Source organism: Lagenorhynchus albirostris, chromosome 4, assembly GCF_949774975.1.
Source record: "Lagenorhynchus albirostris chromosome 4, mLagAlb1.1, whole genome shotgun sequence".
Taxonomy (NCBI): Eukaryota; Metazoa; Chordata; class Mammalia; order Artiodactyla; family Delphinidae; genus Lagenorhynchus; species Lagenorhynchus albirostris.
In genome coordinates, this window is record NC_083098.1 from 84741169 (window position 1) to 84765059 (window position 23891).

General features: G+C 38.1%; 1 pseudogene; it reads left to right on the forward strand.

The window, feature by feature from the left end:
* Positions 1 to 7980: 7980 nt before the first annotated feature.
* On the forward strand, positions 7981 to 9344 carry LOC132519376 (bifunctional methylenetetrahydrofolate dehydrogenase/cyclohydrolase, mitochondrial-like; annotated as a pseudogene).
* Positions 9345 to 23891: the final 14547 nt, after the last annotated feature.

Sequence of the window (23891 nt, forward strand, 5' to 3'; positions counted from 1 at the left end):
TTGCCACTAGCTTCTCGACTGTCTTATCAACGCTTCAGTAAAAAAGCTTGTGATTGTAAAGCTCTGTCAATGATTAGCTTGAACTGTGAGACTTAGGATGGGTCATGGAGAGCAACGTAATTTGAGGGAGGGGGCTCTATTACACTCACCAACACGTCACCTTCTCTCTTATTATTGGAAAAATTAGATGGAAATGCATGTGACAATAGTTCCAATGTGTAACAAACACACATCAACAGTGAATAAAATGCCATAGTTTCTTTGTAGCCTTTCCTATGGATCCAAATCTTTTCTGAATGTTTTGGACATTATTGAGCAAGGTGTATATCTTTTCTATTTTTATAGTTTTTGAGTGGTAATTTTATTTTTCACATTTCAGGAAAAACAATCTTATGGACAAATAAATAGTATTCCTATATGACCCAAATAAAGAATTAAAAAACATAAGATATTACACTTCCACGAAAATTACAACACATCTAAGAATAATCTTATTAAATGCTATCTATTTTAAGAAAATTATAAAAATGTCTTTATAAATTAAAAAAAGATGAATGAAGAAATATATAACACTGAAACATTGAATAATTGTTTGGGTGGAAGCATTGAGTCATTTCCAATTTAATTTATACATTTAATGCACTTTTAACCAAAGTCCTCTAATCCCAAATTTTAGTTCAACAAAGTTATTGTGGAGGTTCACTTAAAGAATAAATAGGCAATCATTAAAAAAAAAAAACTGAAAAAGAAAATAGTGAAGCTGTTTACTACCTTCAGATATAAAAACATTAAAAAACAATTTAAAGAGCATTGTCTGCAAAAAGAATAAATAAAAAGAAATATTACAGAATCTATAGCCTCCAAATAACCTTGAAAATAGTTAAAGTTTTAAATATTTGAAGCATCGCATACTAATGAGAGGCAGAGTGATTAATAGTTTGGCCCCTGGAATTAGACTGCCAGTCATACAGCTATGTGACTGGGGACAAGTTCTTTCACCTTTCTGCTCCTCAGTTTCCTCTCATGTAAGATAAGGCATAATAATAGTATCAACTGCCTGAATTATTGTGAGGATTAAATGAGTTAATACATGTAAAGCACTTCGAGCAGATACTGACACATACATAGTAAGTGCTCAGTGAACATTACTTATTTTTATGTGAAAGGTAAGGATTATTCAGGAAGTGACGCTAGGATTTAGCATAAGAGACACTAAGTTCTGGCTCCTGCCTACATTTTTAGCTTCATTTCTCATCCGTTAACCACAAGTAACCCCCTTCCCTGCAGCCATAACAAATAACTTCTAAATAGCTGTGCACACATTGATCAGTCCCATCCCTGTGCCTTGGTACGTGTGCTCTCTGCTCTCTGCATAGGATGTGTTCTCTCCCCTTCAACTAGCTCATGTCTACCTGTTTTTCAAAACTTCAGTACCTCCTCTGGAAAGCCTTTTTGGCTCCCCAGTTTGATTTTATTTATTTTAAAATTTAGATTAAAAATTTTTTTTAGTTTATCAATCCTCTTGTGAAAAATCTTCACAATCGCTGCAGATAAAGTCACTGCAGAATCTACTCCACCTGTGTCCAATCTCCAGCTCACATTATGCCAGTGTTAACATTGGCCTTACAGTCTCCTGACTTTTCTTCATTCTGTTCTTGCATTCCTTTTGCTTGAGGTATGCTTCTTCTTATACAGGCCACGTCTTGCAAGTCTATGTCTGCGTTCATTTTTTTGGGTGTAATCTAAGGAACTGTAAATCAGCTGTCTTGTTACCACCAAAATAGGTTCTGAATCCAAATACAAAGATGACATCTGGTGTGGTCTTGTACATTTTAGCTAGTTTTTCTCGAATTTCTGTCTTGGGTACTGTTGTGTTCCCAGGAAGAAGGACGTCAGTGACCAGTTGTTTCTGCTGAAGTAGTCATTTGGTTATGAACTTCCTGGTCCAGATAGTTACAGTGTCATTCATGCTGGCAGTTGATCTTCAGGCAGCCAGGGAGTGAAAAAAGCCAGTTTGATATGATTTAGATGGATATTCTCTGTGTCCCCATGGCAGCCCATGCTTTTGCTGTTTTGACACTTAACATACAATACATTTATTTGTATCCTCTGTTTGACTGTCATCTCTCTCTCTTTTAAGAGTAAGGACTGTTACTGTTTGGTTCCCTGTTGAATAACTGGGGCCTAAAGTATATGTTGAATGAAGGAATGTACCTATGGTATACTATGTATACCTCTATCACTGTATTTATCACATAATCCGGGAATTCTTTGTCTCCCTTACTAGACTGTAAGAATATCTCTTATCTAAAATTTTATCATCGCTTATCAGAGGAAATGCTTAATCACTGTCTGTTAAGTGAATGGAGTTGATGCAGTTAATTCCCTATTTTATTTGTTTTTTTTGTGGTACGCAGGCCTCTCACTGCTGTGGTCTCTCCCGTTGCGGAGCACAGGCTCCGGACGCACAGGCTCAGCGGCCATGGCTCACGGGCCCAGCCACTCCGTGGCATGTGGGATCTTCCCGGACCGGGGCACGAAACCGTGTCCCCTGCATCGGCAGGCGGACCCTCAACCACTGCGCCACCAGGGAAGCCCAATTCCCTATTTTAAAAGAAAAATTTTCCAGGTTTGGGACTTCCCTGGTGGTCCAGTGGCTAAGACTCCACGCATCCACTGCAGGGGGTGCAGATTTGATCCCTGCTCGGGGACTAAGATCCCGCATGCTGTGTGGCGCGCCAAAAAAAAAATTTCTAGGTTTACTGAGATTTAATTGACGTATAACATCGTTTTAGTTTAAGGTATGCAACATAATGATTTGATATATATGTATATATTATGAAATGATTATTAAAAATAAAAAAATTTAATGTAATAATTTGAACCCTCATAAATATATTTATTTCAAAAATATATAGCCACAGACATTTAAGATGGTAAATTTTATGTAATGTGTATTTTACCACAATTTAAAAAAAGTATATATATATAGGGAATTCCTTGGCAGTCCAGTGGTTAGGACTCTACTTTCACTGCTGAGGGCCCAGGTTCAATCCCTGGATGGGGAAATAAGATCCCACAAGCCATGTGGCACAGCCAGAAAAAAAAAAAAAAAAAAAAAAATATATATATATATATAGAGAGAGAGAGAGAGAGAGTAAGAGAGAGCCACCGAACTCTAGAAGAAAACAGAAATAAATATGAAATTATATAAATATATATTTTGTATGATCTTATGTATATATGATCTCATATAATTTATAATTAAAATATTTGAAAAAATAAAAATTGGAAGACTAATAACAAACTTGAAAAATGAGCAGATATAGAAAGAAAATGGCCAACTTTTTGTTATATAAGTATTTCATTGCAAATCAATAAGAAAAATACTCTAAATCAAATAAATGGGCAAACAACATGAATGAAAAAGATACAAAGAGGACTGTGTAGCTAATGAAAAAAATTAAATGACCAATAATTAAAAACACATACAGGGACTTCCCCAGTGGCGCAGTGGTTGAGAATCCATCTGCTAATGCAGGGGACACGGGTTCGATTCCTGGCCCGGGAAGATCCCACATGCCGTGGAGCAACTAAGCTCGTATCCCACCATTACTGAGCCTGTGTTCTAGAGCCTGTGAGCCACAACTACTGAGCCTGCGTGCCGCAACTGCTGAAGCCCGTGCGCCTAGAGCCCGTGCTCCACAATGAGAGAAGCCACTGCAATGAGAAGCCCACGCACTGCAACAAAGAGTAGCCCCCACTCGCCGCAACTAGAGAAAGCCTGCATGCAGCAATGAAGACCCAACACAGCCAAAAATAAAAACAACAACAACAAAAAAAAACACATACAAAAAAAACTATATAATATTTTCTTTTATAAAATTAGCAAAAATAAATATAAGTAATGAAAATCAGTGTTGATGAGATTGTAGGACATTGCTGCTTAGAATATAAATTTGTACAATATTCATGGAAAGCAATTTTTCAATATATCATGAACCTTAGATTTTTGTCATATCTTTTAATCTAATAACTTCAGAAATGTATCATAATAAGTTATTACAAATATATAAAATGCTATATGTGCAAATATTTTTATAGCTGCATTATTTATGACAGAAAGAAATTAAAAATAATTTAAGGATTTATTCATAAGAGAATAATTACCTAAAGCATGAAATATTCATTTGGTGAAATATTGTAGAGTCATTAACATTTTCAAAGAATATATAGTAACATTAAAATGTTGAAGATAAAAAACTAACTGAAAAAATCCAGATAATAAATTGAATAATAGTATGATTATAATGATGTAATAAAAGCTATAACCAATACATAGAATTATAAGAAAATACCCACATTTTACCATATTGTGTTTGGATGGTGAAAAATAGGTTATAATTATTTCCTTTATTTTATATATTAAAAATTTTTACTTTTAATAACAAAAATGAACATAAAAAAGTCAATATTAGATATAAAACTTTATTGATGAGAAATTAGATAGTTTCCTGCTAAGATTAGGAACAAGGCAAGGATTTCTACTCTCACCACTTCTGTTCAACGTCATACCAGAAGTCCTAGCTAATGTAATAAGACAAGAAAAGGAAATAAAAATTATTATTTTTATAGATCGGGAAGCAAGAAATAAGACTGTCTTTGTAGATGATGATCATTGTCAATGTAAGAAATCCCAAAGAGTTAACCAAAAAAAAAAAAAATTCTGGAACTAGTGAGCAACTATATCAAGGTTGTAAAGTACAATTTAATATACAAAAATCAATTGTTTTCTTATTTACCAGCAGTGGACAATTGGACTTTGAAATTAAAAAGATAATACCATTTACATTAACACCAAATAAAGTTAAATACTTAGGTATAAATCTAACAAAATATGTGCAAGATCTATATGAGGAAAATTACAAAACTCTGATGAAAGAAATCAGAAAGATCTAAATAAATGGAGAGAGATTCCATGTACATGGATAGGAAAATTAAATATTATCAAGATGTGAGTTCTCTGTAACTTGATCTATAGATTCAGTGCAATCCCTAAAAATCCCAGCCAGTTATTTTTATGGATATTGACAAATTGATCCTAAAGTTTATATAGAAAGGCAAAAGGCCCAGAATAGCCAACATACTATTGAAGGACAATCCAGGGACTGATGATACTTGACTTTAAGAATTTCTCTAGGGACTTCCCTGGTGGTCCAGTGAGTAAGACTCTGCGCTGCCAATGCAGGGGGCCCGAATTTGATCCCTGGTCAGAGAACTAGTTCCCACATGCCTGCCACAACTAAGAGTTTGCATGCCACAGCTAAAGGTCCCACATGCCACAACGAGGATCCTGTGTACCACAACTAAGACCTGGCACAGCCAAAATAAATAAATAAATATTAAAAAAAAAGACTTTCTCTTAAGCTACAGCAATCAAGACAGTGTGGTATTAACAAAAGATACACAGAGAAATGGTACAAAATAGAGAGCCCAGAAACACACCCCCATAAATATGGTCAGTTGATCTTTGACAGAGGAGCAAAAGAAATTCAATGGAGTAAGGATAGCCTTTTCAACAAGTGTTGCTGGAACAACTGGACACCCACTTGCAAAAAAATGAATCTAGTTAAAGAGCTTACACACTTCACAAAAATTAACTCAAAGTGAATCACAGACCTAAATATAAAGTGAAAAACTGTAAAACTTCTAGAAGATAACATAGAAGAAAATCTAGGAGACCTTGGGTTTGACAATGACTTGTTAGATATAACACCAAAAACATGACCCAACAAAGAAAAAAATTGACAAGTTGAATTTCATTTAAAACAAAACAAAACAAAACAAACAAAAAACCAAAAAACCAAAAGCTTCTGTTCTGCAAAAGACATTGTTAAGAGAATGAAAAATTATCCACACATTAGGAGAAAATCTGTGCAAAACAGATAAACATCAATAAAGCACTAGTATCCAAAATGTACAAAGAATGCTAAAACTCAACAAAAACAATAATAAAAAAAATCCAATTAAAAGGATGCAAAAAACCTGAACAAACATCTTAGCAAAGAAAATATACAGATGGCAAATAAGTATATGAAAAGATACTCTGCATTATATATCATTAGGGAATTGCAAATTAAAACAATGAGATACTGGTACATACTTATTAGAATGGTCAAAATCCAAAACACTGACAATACCAAATGCTGGCAAGGTTGTGGAGCAACAGAAACTCTTATTTATTGTTGGTGGGAATGCAAAAACTTATGGACAATTTGGAAGGCGGCTTGGAAATTTCTTACAAAACTACTTATAAGTTTCTTACAAAACATACTCTTATCACACTATCCAGCAATCACACTCCTTGGTATTTCCCCAAATGAACTGAAAATTTATGTCCACACAAAACCTTCACATGAATGTGTGTAGAAGCTTTATTCATAATTGCCAAAACTTGGAAGCAACCAACATGTCATTTAATAGGTGAGTGGATAAACAAAGATGTGTAATATCCATACAATGGAATATTATTCAGTGATAAGAAGAAATGAGGTATTAAGCCAGGAAAAGACATGGAGGAGCCTTAAATGTACATTACTAAGTGAAAGAAACCAATCTGAAAAAGCTACATACTGTATGATTCAAACTATAATATGTGTTAAGCTGTAAAAAGATCAGTGGTCCCCAAATACTGGGGAGAGGAAGGGATGAATAAGTGGATCACAGGGGATTTTTAGGGTAGTGAAAGGAATATTTTGTAGGATACTGTACTTCCTGGTGGCACAATGGTTAAAAGTCCACCTGCCAATGCAAGGGACATGGGTTCGAGCCCTGGTTTAGGAAGATCCCTCACACCATGGAGGAACTAAGCCCATGTGCCACAACTACTGAGCCTGAGCTCTAGAGTCTGTGAGCCACAACTACTGAGCCTGCGTGCCACAGCTAAGCCCATGTGCCTAGAGCCTGTGCTCCACAACAAGAGAAGCCACCACAATGAGAAGACCGTGAACTGCAAGGAAGAGTAACCCCGCTCGACACAACTAGAGATAGCCCACGTGCAGCAATGAAGACCCAATGCAGCCAAAATAAATAAATAAATTAATTAATTAAAAAAAAAGAGTGAACCCTAATGTAAACTATGAACTTTAGTTAGTAATATATCAATATTGGCTTACCAATTATAACAAATATACCACACTAATGCAAGATGTTAAAAATAGGGGAAATGTGCGGGGAGGGAGTGATGGAGTGTATGGAAGCTATAATTGCTCAATAAAAGTCTTTTAATTAAAAAAAGTTAATTGACAAAGGGAAGTTTTGAAATGTGTACTGAGTATTTTTTAAAATTTATTTTTATTTAACTATAGTTTATTTACAATATTGTGTTAGTTTCAGGTGTACAGCTTCAAATTCTTTTCCATTATAGATTATTACAAGATATTGAATATAGTTTCCTGTGCTAAAAAGTAAATCTTTATTGTTTATCTATTTTATATACAGTGGTATGTATCTGTTAATCCCTTACTCCTAATTTATCCCACCCCTTCCCCTTTCCATTTGGTAACCATAGGTTTGTTTTCTATGTCTGTGAGTCTGTTTCTGTTTTGTAAATAAGTTCATTTGTGTCATATTTTAGACTCCACAAATAAGTGATATCATATGGTATTTGTCTTTCTCTTTCTGACTTACTTTACTTAGCATGATAATCCCTAGGTCCGTCTATGTTTCTGCAAATGGTAGGGTTTCATTCTTTTTTTATGGCTGAGTAATATTCCATTATATATATATTATAGTATATATTATTATATATATTATACATACTATATACATAGTATGTAATATATACATTATATATATAATGGAATATATATATCACATGTTCTTTATCCATTCATCTGTTGATGGGGCACTTAGGTTACTTCAATGTCTTGGCTTTTTTTCTTTTTCTTTTTTTAAAGAATGAAAGAGAGGGCGCTGGCCATGGCTGCAGCATCCCTCGTATCCACTTTGGCCACCCTGCTGCTCCAGCCCGGCACAGAGCTGTTGCCTCCACCATCGCCCCTTCCAGCAATCAGCAGTCCGAAATGAAGCTGTTGTCAATGCTGGAAGGAAACTTGCCAAGCAGATCAAGCAGGAAGTGCAGCAGGAGCTGGAAGCGTGGGTGGTGTCAGGCAACAAAGGACCGCACCTGAGCGCAGTTTTGGTTGGCGAGAATCCCGCAAGTCACTCCTCTGTCCTCCACAAAACCAGAGTAGCTGCCGATGTGGGAATCAACCGTGAGACAATTGTGAAACCAGCTTCAATTTCAGAGGAAGAACTGTTGAATTTAATCAATAAACTAAATAATGATGATAATGTAGATGGCCTCCTCGTTCAGCTGCCTCTTCCAGAGCACATTGATGAGAGAAAGATCTGCAATGCTGTTTCTCCAGACAAAGATGGTGATGGCTTTCATGTAATTAACATAGGGCGAATGTGTTTGGACCAGAATTCCATGTTACCAGCTACTCCATGGGGTGTGTAGGAAATAATTAAGCAAACTGGCATTCCAACCCTAGGGAAGAATGTGGGTGTGGATGGAAGGTTAAAAAATGTTGGAGTGCCCATTGCAGTGTTACTACACACCGGAGGGGCACACGAACATCCTGGAGGTGATGCCGCTGTCATAATTTCTCATCCATACACTCCCAAGGAGCAGCTGAAGAAACATACAGCTCTTGCAGATATTGTCGTCTCCGCTGCAGGCATTCCAAATCTGATCACAGCCAATATGATTAAGGAAGGAGCAGCTGTCATTGATGGGGGAATAAATAGAATTCAAGATCCCATAACTGCTAAACCCAAGTTGGTTGGAGATGTGGATTTTGAAGGAGTCAGGAAGGAAGCCAGTTACATCACTCCAGTCCCTGGGGGTGTTGGTCCCATGACAGTGGCAATGCTAATGAGGAATACCATTACTTCTGCAAAAAAAGTGCTGAGGCTTGAAGAGCGGGAAGTAGTGAAGTCTAAGGAGCTTGGAGTAGCAAGTAATTAACTATTGTGTCTTCTGTGTCATGCACAGCACTCCAAGCTAGTTCACGAGGAAAACCAGGCCGATAGAAGTGCAATATTTATTCTACTTAAATGGTTTAAAACAATGCTTTGTATTTATTTGTAAGCTTAAATGGGTGGGTATTTGCACACATAGTTCTGCAGTTATCCACCAGGGAGCACGCCGCTATCGTGCAGGATCATGCGATCCAGCCAAGAGAAGCCATTAACCTACTGATTAACAGGGGGACACTGTCACATTGAGAATGGCTGCCTAACTTTGTCAAGCCACTTCAGTTAAAATTTGTCTTTTTTAGGAGGGCAGCTATGCTCACTATACCACCAACGCTGCACAAATTTGTCTTTTCTACAATTGCATTTCCCAAGTGCTATTCCAATAATGAGTTGATGCTCACGTTAGGTTCCAAACCTCTTGAGTTCAACTGGTCAAGCCAAAGGAAAAATGTTGCAAGAGAAAATTAGGGAAAAGGTAAAAAGAAAGAAATGATGGTAATTGAGTGGAAAAAAAATTACCCTAATTTAATATATGTATTGATTGATAGCCAGAAGAAAAACTACATGTTAATAGTCTCCTAAGCTGTCATTTTGTAGCTTAGTCATTAGGAAAATGTTTGGGGTTGTTTCATTTGCTATCAGCCCTCGTTTTATGTTCGTTACTGTTTCTGAGGTCTCCCCATTTTAGTTTTCTAGGATTGACAGTCTTATTTTATAAATTAGTCACGTGTGTTGTCATACTTGACTTTCCTACATCCTTCAACTTCATTGTCAAAGTTTTATACTGGTGGGGGTGTCTGTATGGTTTCTTTAGTGTATCTTGAAACCTGTGTTTGGACAACGTAACTTGGGCTTGATGATCATTAGGGCAGCTCGTATAAGTATGCAACTTACTTTTCCACCAAAGAACTGTCAACAGCTGCCAGCTTTTCTCTGATGCACCTGTTGGCTTTCCTCGATTGATTTCTGAGAACTTGAGTTAATACTGAATTTAATCAGAATTTCTGATTAAAGGATTTTTTGCTTCATTTTGTTTTTTTAAATAAAACACTCTGACCGGTATAGAAAAATAAAAAAAAAAGAATGAAAGAAAAAACACATATGAAGAAATTTTATGATGACAATGACTTAATACTGAGATTAAAAATTTCTAAATATTTATGAAAACAGACTATGAATTCATGAAGTATTTATCATGACTTAGTGAAACAGGATAGGGCATCATCTTTCCTAAACAATTATCAAATATTTATTCAATATTTTACTCATAAAATGATCCATCTTAGGTCCTAGGAGAGAACTATATATATGTCCCTGCCCTCAAAGAGTATACAGTTTAGTCAAGGAAAAAACATAATAAAAACCATAAAATGTCTAAGAATATAAATAACGTCTGCCAAGTACCAGGTTAAGTGGGACAGATATACACACTCTAGGAATTCTACATTCAAAACATCACTTCATAATGCTTTGTACAAATGACAGAATTTTACTGCTGGAAGGGTCTTTAGAGATCATCTAGGTCAGCCCTTCATTTTATAGATGAGCGTTTTGAGACCAAGATATTAGAGGCCAGAATTCATCATTTAATCACTCATCTATTCATTCAACAAATCTTTGTTGACTATCTCCTATGGATCAAGCACTTTGCTGGAGGCTGGAATTTAAAACTGAGGATGTCACAGTATTCCTAAATCTTACAGATTTGTGGCCACCTGTAGAGGAAAGGCCGGCTGGACACTCTATTCTCTACTCTATATTCAATGCTGTGGAAGGGAGAGCACACATTTTCGTGTTTAGCTGGCATCCTCTGCCACAGGAGAGTGCCCTGATCAGATCTGCACTCTAGGAGAATCACTCTGGCAGGGAGTGGGTAATCCTGGGGGCAGGGAGATTGGTTAAGAGGCTCTTTTGTTAACCTGAGTGAAAAATGATTTGGCTTGAACAAAGGTAGTAGTAGTGTAGGTGGCGAGAAAGAGACAAGTTCAATAACTAGTTAGAAGGGCTTCCCTGGTGGCGCAGTGGTTAAGAATCCGCCTGCCAATGCAGGGGACACGGCTTCGAGCCGTGGTCCGGGAAGATCCCACATGCTGCGGAGCAACTGGGCCCGTGCGCCACAACTACTGAGCCTGTGCGCTAGAGCCTGCGAGCCACAACTACTGAGCCCACGTGCCACAACTACTGAAGCCCATGAGCCTGGAGCCTGTGCTCTGCAACAGGAGAGGCCACCTCAATGAGAAGCCCGAGCACCACAACGAAGAGTAGCCCCCACTCGCTGCAACTAGAGAAAGAATGCGTGCAGCCGCGAAGACCCAATGCAGCCAAAAAAAAAAAAAAGAAAAAGAACTAGTTAGAAGATAATATCGACAGGCCGCAATAATCAATTGGATGTTGAGACTGAGTTTAGGAGAAGAAGGAGCCAATGGTGACCCAGAATTCTGATTTGGGCAACTGGGTAAAACAGAATACAGAAGACTTTAGAAAGAAGATGGTGTTTCAAACATTTTGAGTTTGAGGTATGAGATATCTGATGACCAGGTAATATTTGAGACTAAAGTTTGAGGAAAGATTTTTTTCTGAAGGTATAGATGTGTGCATTATCAGTATATAGACAATAGTTGAAGTTTCAGAAATAAATGGAGACGCATCACACAACAAGAAGTGAAAAAGTAGTTTTTCTCAAGTCTTTAAAAATATTTTTATTGTAGTAAAATATATGTAACATGAAATTTACCATTTTAACCATTTTTAAATGTACAGCTCAGTGACCTTAAGTGCATTCCCATTGTTGTGCCACCATCACCGTCATCCATCTCCAGCATTCGGTCACCTTCCCAAACTTAAACTCTGTACACATTCAACAATAACTCCCCACGTTCCCCTCCCCTGAGCCTCCCGCAATCAACAATCTACTTTTTGCATCTATATGAATTTGACTTCTCCAGGTATCTCACATAAATAGAATCACACAATACCTGTCCTTTTGTGTTTGTCTTATTTCACTTAGCATTATGTTTTCATAATGGTTCATCCACTTGTAACATGTGTCAGAATTTAGTTCTCTTCTAAGGCTGAACAATATTCCATTACGTGGCTATACCACATTTTGTTTATCCATTCATCCATTGATGAACATTTGGGTTGCTTCTAGCTTTTGCTTATTGTGAATAACGCTGCTATGAACGCGAGTATATAAATACCTGTTAGAGTCACTGCTTTCAGTTCTTTGGAGTGTATACCTAGAAGTGGAACTGCTGGATCATATGGAAATTCTGTGTTTAATTTTTTGAGGAATTACTGTACTGTTTTCCACATTCTCAATTTTTGCTATGCATCAGAATCACCTCTTGAGTTTTAAAAAATACATATGCTCAATCTCCACCCCTGGAGACTGATTCAGAAGATCTGAATAGATACCTGACTTCCGTTTCTTTTTAGAATTCAAATTCTTTAAAATACTAGAAACAGATTATTAAGAGGTGATTTAAAAGAGTAAAAATAAAAGAATATGGAGTAAAAAGCTGAAGTCCCCCCTGTTAACATTTGGAGTCTATCTTTACACACACACACACACACACACACATACACACACACTTTTTGTACTTTTAAAAACCATAAATATGATCACACACCATACACGGTATACTACAACATGCTCTATTTTCTTTTTTAAAAAAATAAATTTACTTATTTTCTTTTATTTATTTTTGGCTGAGTTGTGTCTTCGTTACTGTGCGCGTGCTTTCTCTAGTTGCAGCGAGCGGGGGCAACCCCTCGCCGTGGTGCGCGGGCTTCCCACTGTGGTGGCCTCTCCCGCTGCGGAGCACGGGCTCTAAGCGTGCAGCCTTCATCAGTTGTGGCTCATGGGCTCTAGAGCGCAGGCTCAGTAGTTGTGGCGCACGGGCTTAGTTGCTCCGCGGCATGTGGTATCTTCCCAGACCAGTGCTGAAACCCGGTCCCCTGCATTGGCAGGTGGATTCTCAACCACTGTGCCACCAGGGAAGCCGTCTATTTTCTTAATAATTTATTGTGAAACTCTTTCTATGTCAGTACACATGAATCTAGCTCAATGGTTTTCAATAGATGCCTAATATTCCATGGCATATATGCACCTATATATTTTATTTATTTAACTATTTACAAACTGGTAAACATATAAGTTTTTCTATTTTTTCTATTACAAACAATTCTGCAATTAATAACCTTGAATCCATAACTTTGCATATGTGGGAGATACAAGAGATTGCTAAAACTGGAGTTGTTGGGTTAAAGAGTATGTACATTTTCTATGTTCAGGGATATTTCCCAACTGCCTTCAGAAAGGCAGTAGATACTTTCAAGCTCCTACCATTAGTGCATGAGGGCCATTTTTCCCTATTTTCCTCAGTATTGGGTATTATCAATAGTTCTCTTTTTTGTCAATATGGTAAAAAAATGTCATTTCATTTTTGTATTCATTTGGGTTTCTCTGATTACTAATATTTTCATATTTTTATTGGTCCTTTGAATTTCTTCTTCTGTGAGTTACCTTTTCATCTCCTTTGTTTATTTTCTTATTTTTTCTTTTTCTAAAGAATTAGAGGAGGAAGCTCATTTTATATAAAGTATTAAATCCCTTGTCCTATGTATATGTTGCAAATATTTTCTCCCAACGATCTAAGTCTTTTTAAAAACAGCTTTATTGAGATATAATCCCCATACCATAAAATTCATCCACTAAAAATATACAATTCAACAGTTTTTAGTATATTCAGAGTTGTGCAACCATTACCACAATCGATTTCAGAACATTACTGAACTTTGCTTTAAAATATTTACATGTGCAAAAGGCTTTCACTTTGTACAATCAAATTATTCATTTCCTTTTGGGTTTCTGGGCTAGGAAAGCGGTCCCCACTCCAAAATTGTAAAGATATTCTCCTATATATTGTTTTTAGTCCTTTTATAGTTTTGTTTTTCATGCGTGATCTTCTTAAAATTAATTTTTATTTTTATTAAGGTATTTGCTCCCATGTCCCCTCCCCTAATTTCAACTCTGTAGCTGTTTGTCTAGAATTTGTACATCACCACATCTGTATTTTGCATAATACTCAGGTACTGCTATCTGTCAATTCATTAGTTTTAGACTATCTATTGATGTCCTTTCATGGTAGATAAAGATTTAAGTTTCTGGTATCACCGTTTTCTGTTGGTTAAAAAAATTACCTTTTTGTTAAATTGATATCTAGAGTTTACATTATTTTTTACATAAATATAATTCATTGCAGAGTACTGTAGTATACTATGATTATGTTCTCTCTCTTTCTTTTTGTTTTTCTTATAGGTTAATAATTGCCTTGTTTTTCATTTGCTTAGTTGTCTGTACCTATTGCCAAGTTCCCACACCTGCCAATAGCTCTTAGTACAAGGTCAATCTCTTCTATTACTAGCTTCATTCTTTTTTCTTGGAGTTACTCCTCCTGCAGACCTTTGTTCCCCTCTATCTACTGATGCTCTGGGCCTGCACCATTCTGCCTCTTTGTCATTTTGGGACTTCCCTTTGCTGACAACTTAGGAATTCCTTTACCTTTTCCTAGTTTGGATTCCATTACATGAATCTCATTCTTTCATTTTTCCTGGTTTATTCCCTCCTTGTCATGGAGTAAATGTCCCAGTAGCTTTGTCCAGAGGGCACAGTGATGACAGCCTTTGCTACGTTTGTCTCCTAAGTGGCACTGCTGCAGTCCGGACCGCTTGCCCTCTCTCTACACCTGGGGCACAACTGGGGATTCCCCTCCCTTTTCTTTTTCTGTGCTAGATTGCCTTTTTCTTTACCTGATATCTTCCTTTTCGTTTGCCCCCTCATTTTGATGAAGCACATTTTCTAGTAGTTTCCTGAAAAAAAGATACAGAGGGAATACATTTTGGAGGACGGGAGGGCGGATTACAAGTCTTCCACCCCCCCCCACATTTGTTTGGTTGTTTGGCTGGTTTTAGACTTCTAGGTTGGGGATCATTTTCATATAAACTTTCGAAAGGAGACAGAGGTGATGCTTCCTGTGATGGTAGAAGCTGATGGGCCACTTCTAGTACCACTAGTAGTTGAAGCAGCCAGCTCCACGTTCCCCGGACTGACTCCAAATTCCTAAGGGTGGGAGGCCTTGGCAGTGGCAGGGGTCGTGAAAGCAGCAAGAGTAGTTGCAGTTTCCAAGTGTGACCTTAAAGCCAAAAGTCGAGCGATGGTGTCTGGCTTCATTTCTTAAACCTCTGCCTCTCCAACATATTAAGTACTAAATTCCTGTAAAAAACCAAAACAGTACTCTTTTCTGAATGAAATATCCAGAGTGATTTCTGCTTCCTATACTGTTGGTCAATAGATGAAATGTTCGTTTCTGTGATTATATCTGTAAATACTCCATACATAGCTGTCCTGTATTCTGAATCGCTAGTTATTGGGAACCTAAATCTGTTTTTTGTTGTTTTTTGCTGACTCTCACTCATGGTGCTGGTGTTTGGTCATCTTTGATTGTGAGTAGAGGCTTTGCTGTGGTGAGGAGGTGAACTGTACAGACAGTTGAGGGAAGAGCACTCGGCAGAGAGTGAGTAGAGAGTGAAAAGTCCTTGAAGCAGACGCATGTCTGGCACCTTCAAGAAATAATGAAGAGGTCAGTGTGGCTGAGGTGGAATGACTGAGAGTAGTAGGCAGTAAGTGTAGAGAGGTAATAGGGCCAGATGGTGCAGGGGAACAGGGAGGAATTTGTCTTATACCCTTAATGAGAAGAGGAGCATTAGAGAGTTTTCAGCAGAGAGTGACACAATCTAACTCACATTTGAAAAGAATCAGTTTGGTTGCTGGGTTCAGAGTGTACTGTGAGGGGAACAAAAGCTGAATCAGGGCAATCAGTCAAGAGATGATAACCAGGTGAGAGCTGATGGTGGCTTGGACCTGCATGGTACTGGTAGACGTAGTGAGATTTGTAGGTTCTGGTTATGTTTTTTTTTTTTTTTTTTTCTTTTGCGGTATGTGGGCCTCTCTCACTGTTGTGGCCTCTCCTGTTGCGGAGCACAGGCTCCGGATGCGCAGGCTCAGCGGCCATGGCTCACGGGCCCAGCCGCTCCGCGGCACGTGGGATCTTCCCAGACCGGGGCACGAACCCGTGTCCCCTGCATCGGCAGGCGGACTCTCAAGCACTGCACCACCAGGGAAGCCCTGGTTATGTTTTGAAGGTAGTACCAACAGAATTTGCTGATGACTTGGATATGAGTGTCTGTGTGTGTGTGTGTGTGTGTGTGTGTGTGTATGTGTGTGTGTGAGAGAGAGAGACAGAGAGACAGAGAGACAGAGAGAGACAAAGTAGGATTGCTTCAAAAATTTTTGACCTGAGCAAATGGTAGGATGCTATCAGTTGAGATGCAGGTTTGTGAGGGAAGATTAGGAGTGTAGTTTTGGACAGAGTAACTTTGATATGTCTATTAGACAGCCAAGTGGAGATGTGAAGTTGGAAAATGGATATATAAATCTGAAGGTTACAGGAAAAATCAGCAGTTGATAGAAATTTGGAAGTGTCAGTATTTATATAGTATGTAAGTCTATGAGATTGGCTGAAATCACCAGGCAGTGAGTATAGAAACAAGCCCTAGGGTAATCAAATATTAAAAGGACAGAAAATTAGGAGCAATGAACATAAGAGTCTGAGGACTGACTATTGACGAAAGAAGAAAACTAGGAGACTACAGATGTCCTTGAAACAAAGTGAAGAAAGTATTTCATCAAGAAATACTTCTCATGAAGAAATGTTTTGTTGAAATCATAAATATTTAAGTTCCAGGTTATTAATAATTTATTAATTATACCTTCAATTTTTTTTAAACAAATGATCTTTTTTTTTTTTTTTTTCCTCTGGCACGCGGGCCTCTCACTGTTGTGGCCTCTCCCGTTGCGGAGCACAGGCTCCGGACGTGCAGGCTCAGCGGCCATGGCTCACGGGCCCAGCTGCTCCGCGGCATGTGGGATCTTCCCGGACCGGGGCACAAACCCGTGTCCCCTGCATCGGCAGGCGGACTCTCAACCATCTGCGCCACCAGGGAAGCCCAATAAATGATCTTCTTAAAAATTTCATTAAGCTTCATAGCCATGTTATACATTACTTGGACATAAATAAAAATTTTCTAATTTCTTTGTTCATGACTATGTCTTTCATTCCAAGTCTAAAAGACATCTCAGATTTAACATGTCCAAAAAACAAATTCTTGTTTCCTACCTCCAATCCTGTTTGTTTAACAGCACAGCCATCTACTTTGGGGTCATTTTTTTTTTTCTTTTTACTTAAAAGTAGTTATAGGGGGCTTCCCTGGTGGCACAGTGGTTGAGAGCCCGCCTGTCGATGCAGGGGACACGGGTTCGTGCCCCGGTCCGGGAAGATCCCACATGCCGCTGAGCAGTTGGGCCCGTGAGCCATGGCCGCTAAGCCTGTGCGTCTGGAGCCTGTGCTCCGCAACGGAAGAGGCCACAACAGTGAGAGGCCCGCGTACCGCAAAAAAAAAAAAAAAAAGTAGTTATAGGAAAGTTGCAAAAAGAGTACAGAGAGTTCACATGCATTCTTCACTCAGTTTTGCTTCTTATTAACTTATAATCACTTGCAACGATCAAAACTGGGATACTATGCTATGCTACTATTTACTAAAGTATGGATCTTATTCAAATTTTACCTTAATTCCTTCTAATGTCCTCTCTGTCCAGGAAGCCATATTGCATTTAGTTACTGTGTATTTTATTTATTTATTTTATTTATTTACTTTTGGCTGTGTTGGGTCTTCGTTGCAGCGCACGGGCTTTCTCTAGTTGCAGTGAGCGGGGGGCTACTCTTCGTTGCGCACGGGCTTCTCATTGCAGTGGCTTCTCTTGTTGCGGAGCACGGGCTCTAGGCACGTGAGCTTCAGTAGTTGTGGCACGTGGGCTCAGTAGTTGTGGCTTGCAGGCTCTAGAGCATAGGCTCAGTAGTTGCGGTGCACGGGTTTAGTTGCTCTGAGGCATGTGGGATCTTCCGGGACCAGGGCTCAAACCCGTGTCCCCTGCATTGGCAGGTGGATTCTCAACCACTGCGCTACCAGGGAAGTCCCCTATTGTGTATTTTTAGTCCTCTCCAATCTGTGACAGTTCCTCCATCTTTCATGGCCTTGCTTTCATGACCCTTCATAACTGTTGCTGAATCCTGGTCAGTTAATTTGTAGAAGGTCTCTCAGTTTTGGTCTGTTTAATGTTTCCTCATGATCAGATTTAGATGATGCACCCATGGTGCAAGAAGGGAAAAGAGGTGAAATTCAACTATAGTAATGGTTTCAACATACAGTAATGTTACGTTTTTGCAAATCATATTCTTAGACTAAAATAAACATTTTCTGAAAAATGTCTAGGGAATCCCAGGTATTAGTGATACTCTGTATTTACTTTACCAGTTATAACGTTTCCCACCATCCCAGAGCTAATGATAATATTTATAGAAAGGCATCAAACCAGGTAAAATATTTTAAAATAGAGTCCAAAGCACTTGACTTTGTCTTAAAGCAAGGTTAGCTCTTCCTATAGGAAGTAGCAATTTAAATGCATGTTAAAAGTATTGTTTACATCCTTTTTGTGGCAATGAATCATACTTCATATGAATAAGATTTTGCTGTATATTTTACGGAAGATGAGAATTTATGGGAATTCCTTTTTCATGCGTCTTTTCTATTCTGACTTGTGTTCATTTACAAGATTTTTTTTTAACCTCTAATATACACTACTCTGTATAAACAGTGATTACATTCAATTCTGTTTAAACTGCATGTTGAGAAAGATGACCCGTGAGATTTCCATGGAAGTTCAAATATGTTTTTATTGCAAACTTTGTTGAAATATGAATAATAATTCTAGGTGTATCTTATTATAGAAGCTCAGATTCTCAAGAGTCTTAAAGGTCTATAATATCCAAGTATGTGGTCATTCTTACTATAGCAGCAGTTGTCAAATAACTTATTGTAGTTTCCTTTATTTGCTACGCCTCACATTATTCCTATGAAACAACAAAAAAATTCTAGAATTACTTTGATTTGTAGGACTTGGAGAATGAAAGATTAGCCTAATCGTAAAATCTACCATAGCTACAAAATACTGTTGGCATTCCTGTTACTCTGTCTATAAACACCTTTAAAATTGCCAATGAATATTTTAGGGAATTAATTCGCAATTTGAGATACATTACATATATAATCAAATGTGTATGTCAATAGTAAAGTTACATGCTTTTTGTTAAATTTACTTTTTTAAATGTAAATGTTTCTTCTAACTTAAGTGAAGAGACTGATTTATTAATGTAACAAACTTTATTATTTGTAAAATATCATCAGTCAAGTTTATATAAATTTAGATTACTCAAGAATAATCATATTAATGATTGATCATATTAATATGATAATCTTAATTCATCCAAGAATTAAGATAAATGACATAGTGCCTAATTTCTTAAGTCCACTTTAATGATGACAGATTATGACTTAATGATTATGTTCATAAATGGATTACAAGGTCAACATCATTGTTGTGGATCTCTGCAGGTATCACAAACACAGAAAAGGACAAGCTGCCTAACGGATTGTTTTCTATAAGGAAAATGTTCCAATAAACCCTGACAAAGCAGGACATGCTAATATTTATCTAGAGGGCAGAAAGTCACATTTGTTGTTGCACAGTGAAAATTCGATTGATTTCTGCCGATTTACAAAAGTCTATGTGAAAGACAATGTAACTATTGTGCTCTTGAAAAGCATTTCCAAGTGACTCCAAGTAAAGAGTTATTCCCATCACACAGATAAGTTAACTAAGGCACAGGCATTAATGCTGAGAATTTATACTGCCCTTTGCAATTGTTTTTCACTTATATATGGCAGTAGTTAGTTAGATTATAAAGAATGACCAAAATTCAAGTCATGCGCTTTCTAACACAGAGCTTTTGAGTCATTTTGGGGAGGGCAATGATTTAACTCCCTGTATATGTTATGGAAAGAGAACCAATTATTATTCGCTTAATCCAACTATTCACACATTTAGAAACATACTAGTAGAGATGTCACTGTCAATATTCTAACTTTTCAGGTAAAGAGTTCTTCAGGGAATGTCAACAATTCTTCTACCAGTGATATATCCCTAAGTGGAGGAGGGAAAGAGATCCCTAACTTTCACAAAATTGGCTTTGTTTGAAGCCCTTTCTTTTAAGGATTAAGAGAAGACCAGTGAGCATCAGGTGATCAGATCCAATACATAATATATCCCTTAAGATAGGTCTTCTCCGTGGTAGGTCTCAAACCATTATTAAAAGAAAAAAATATTTTAAAAATATTTTAGGCTTTTAGAGATGCCCTTAATTCTGGAAACTGCAGTATTTATTCAATTGCTGTGTTATGTTACCAGTGTTACTCTACAAATGAATTATTGGTCTTATTTATTCATCAGCTGGTTTCAGAAACATTTATACCAAGAAGAGTTGAACTAAGGAAAGCATGACTAAGGAAAACATGAGCAGACAGTTTTTATGAAAATACTTTCAAGAAAACATGCAAGGAATCTTTGTTAGCTAATGTTTACATCACCGATAAATGACTTTCTGGGCTTCTCTAAAAAAACTATCTAAAAATCAACAGCCCTATTTTGTTGTATTCTTTCTTTGTGTATCCTCAGTTTCTTAGAGATGCATTATTGTAGTCTTTCAGTTAATAGTGAGAGATGGGGAACTTCCCTGGTGGTCCAGTGGTTAAGACTCTGCACTTCCACTGCAGGGGGCACGGGTTCCATCGCTGGTCGGGGAATTAATACCGCTTGACACAGCCAAAAAAACCCCCCTGAGAGATGGGAGTAGTTATGACCTATTATCATTTTATTCTCATTGTCGAAGAAAGGCCACACAGAGATGGAAGGGGCTGGTCTTTTGCCTGGAATAAATTCAAATTAGACACTGTTATAGACTAGTGCCCTGTAAAGGTTAAAATCCAGATGCAGTTATTATGCAGAAACAAACCTAACAGGAGACCCTGCTGCTCTCCTACAGACAAATTAAAAAAAAATCATGTTTGGTCATCTTTTCAGCACTCTTCAAATTTCTCTGCCATGGGAAACCAATGAGTATCATATTTTGCCACAAAACACATAGCAATCTTTTTTTTTCTTTTTTTGGCCATAAAATACAAAGTGTAAAATGATGGGATCATAGCAATCTTTTGGCCTGAAGTCTCATGAAGTCTTTCTTTATAGCACTTACCTTATCTGAAAATACAGAATTTATTTTTGTCTACTTACTTATTTTTCTCTTTTCCTCAAAAATATGAACTTTAGGGAAGCTGGGACTGTCTGTCTTGTTTACTATGGTTTCCCAGCATGCACATAAAAAAGTGCCGACACACAGCAGATGTTCAATAAATATTTGTTGAATGATGCATCAAAATCACCACAGTGGAGAAAATAAGCATGAATATTCTGTTCCTGCTTATTTTTTGTTACACTTTGGGTTCTTTAAAACATTTCTGTTTATCTATTACTTTACAACAATCTACCCCAAACTTAGTACCTTAAAAGAACAATAATTTTATTATGCTCACACTACTGTGGGTCAGAGAATTTAGGCAAGCCTTGACTAGATGATTTTTCTACTCTACGTAGTGCTGACTGGGGTCACTTAGTGGAATTCCACTAGCAGCTGGTATGGTGGGTCCAAGATGGTTTCACTTACAAGCCTGGTACCTGGTGGAGATGGCTGTAAGCCTGGGCTCAACTGGCCCCTTCTCCTGCTTTACATGGTGGCTCAGGGCTTCAAGAGAGCAAGATGAGAGTGGCTGGTCCTCTTAAAGCTTACATTTGGAACCGTCATAGTATCATTCCCACCATATTCTTAGATCAAATTAGTCACAGGTCAGCCCACATTTGGGGAGAAGTATCAAAGCATATACAGCCGTTTTAAATCTGGAACATTTAAAAAAATTTTTTATTTTATTTATTTATGGCTGTGTTGGGTCTTTGTTGCTGTGCATGGACTTTCTCTAGTTGCAGCAAGTGGGGGCTACTCCTCGCTGTGGTGCGCAGGCCTCTCACTGTGGCAGCCCCGCCTCTCGTGGAGTGCGGGCTCCAGGTGCCCGGACCCCAGCGTTGTGGCACGTGGGCTCCGTAGTTGTGGCTCGTGGGCTCAGTAGCTGTGGCTCGTGAGCTCAGTAGTTGTGGTGCACAGGCCTAGCCTCTCCGCGGCAGGTGGGATCCTCTCTGACCAGGTCTTGAACCCATGTGCCCTGCATCGGCAGGCGGATTCCTAACCACTGCACCACCAGGGAAGTCCTGGTACATTTTTGAGATAGAATATTTCCAAGTAAATGTTCCTAAAGAGAGCTCCCCTGGTGGCGCAGTGGTTGAGAGTCCGCCTGCCAATGCAGGGGACACGGGTTCGTGCCCTGGTCCGGGAAGATCCCACATGCAGTGGAGCGGCTGGGCCCGTGAGCCATGGCCGCTGAGCCTGCGCATCCGGAGCCTGTGCTGCACAACAGGAGAGACCGCAACAGTGAGAGGCCCGCATACCGCAAAAAAAAAAAAAAGTTCCTAAAGAAAACAATCCAATGCCATGGGGCAACTAAGCCCGTGCGCCACAATTACTGTGCTTTAGAGCCCACGCGCCACAACTACTGAAGCCTGTGGGCCTAGAACCCGTGCTCTGCAATAAGAGAAGCCACCGCAATGAGAAGCCCGCTCACTGCAGTGAAGAGTAGTCCCCGCTCACCGCAACTAGAGAAAACCCTTGTGCAGCAACAAAGACCCAACGCAGCCAAAAATAAATAAATAAACACACAAATAAATAAATAAATAAATTTATTGAGGAAAAAAAGAAAACAATCCAACAAATTCAGTTCAGTATCTTTCTGGAAGTTATAGTCTTCTGACTTAATTCTCACCTGAATTCAAGGAAGGCTTCAAAATACTAAAAAAGGAATGCAAAAGTTTAAAGAAGTATAATGTAAAAGATATGTAAAACATTTAATATACATCTTATTTGCTTATTTATAACACAATGAACATTGTAAATTGGTTTAGGTTCTCTAAAGTTATAGGCAAAAATTTATGTGATGTGTCTGCTAGGTACAGTTTTCTGGGGAGTAGCTTCATAGCTTACTGATTTCTCAAAGGATCTAATGACTCCCCTCCTCCCCAATCAAGTATTTTCCTGAGTAAAATTATGGTGTAGATAAGTTCATTTTTGGAACCATCTCCCTTGATAATACCTAACCTTGTGTAATAATGGTAATAGCTGACTTAAAAAAAAAGATTATTATCTGCTTATGTGCCAGGAGCAGTTTCATAACCTTATGAAGAACATAGTACTATTATCCTTGTTTTACAGTTGAGGAAACTTGAGGCATAGTAACTTGCCCATGGTTACACAATTAGCATGTGGTGGGGCTAGGAACCCTAGCATATTGGCTTCAGAGAGTCCCATGCAATGAGGCCCTGTTCATGAGCTATAGTTTACTCCTTTGTAAATTGGGGATAATAATAGTAGCCAGTGTCATTGTGGGTATTAGACGAGTTAAACTGGGATAGTCCATAGCTGCATGCCTGGCACATACTACAGTGGTCAGTTAATAAATAGGAGCTCTCCATGCTTAGCCTCTGTTTTATTCCTGAAGACTTTGCTATCTTTCACTGTAGAGATATGGGTGTGATAAAATGCAAGACGGAACAGGGGGTGGGTGGATAAGGATTTGAAAGTCTAGGGCCAAAGCTGGAGATATTGCTCTTCCCATTAAACTCCTTAAGGCCTCATGTCTTCTCTTAAAATTGTATGCAAATGTCACATGCT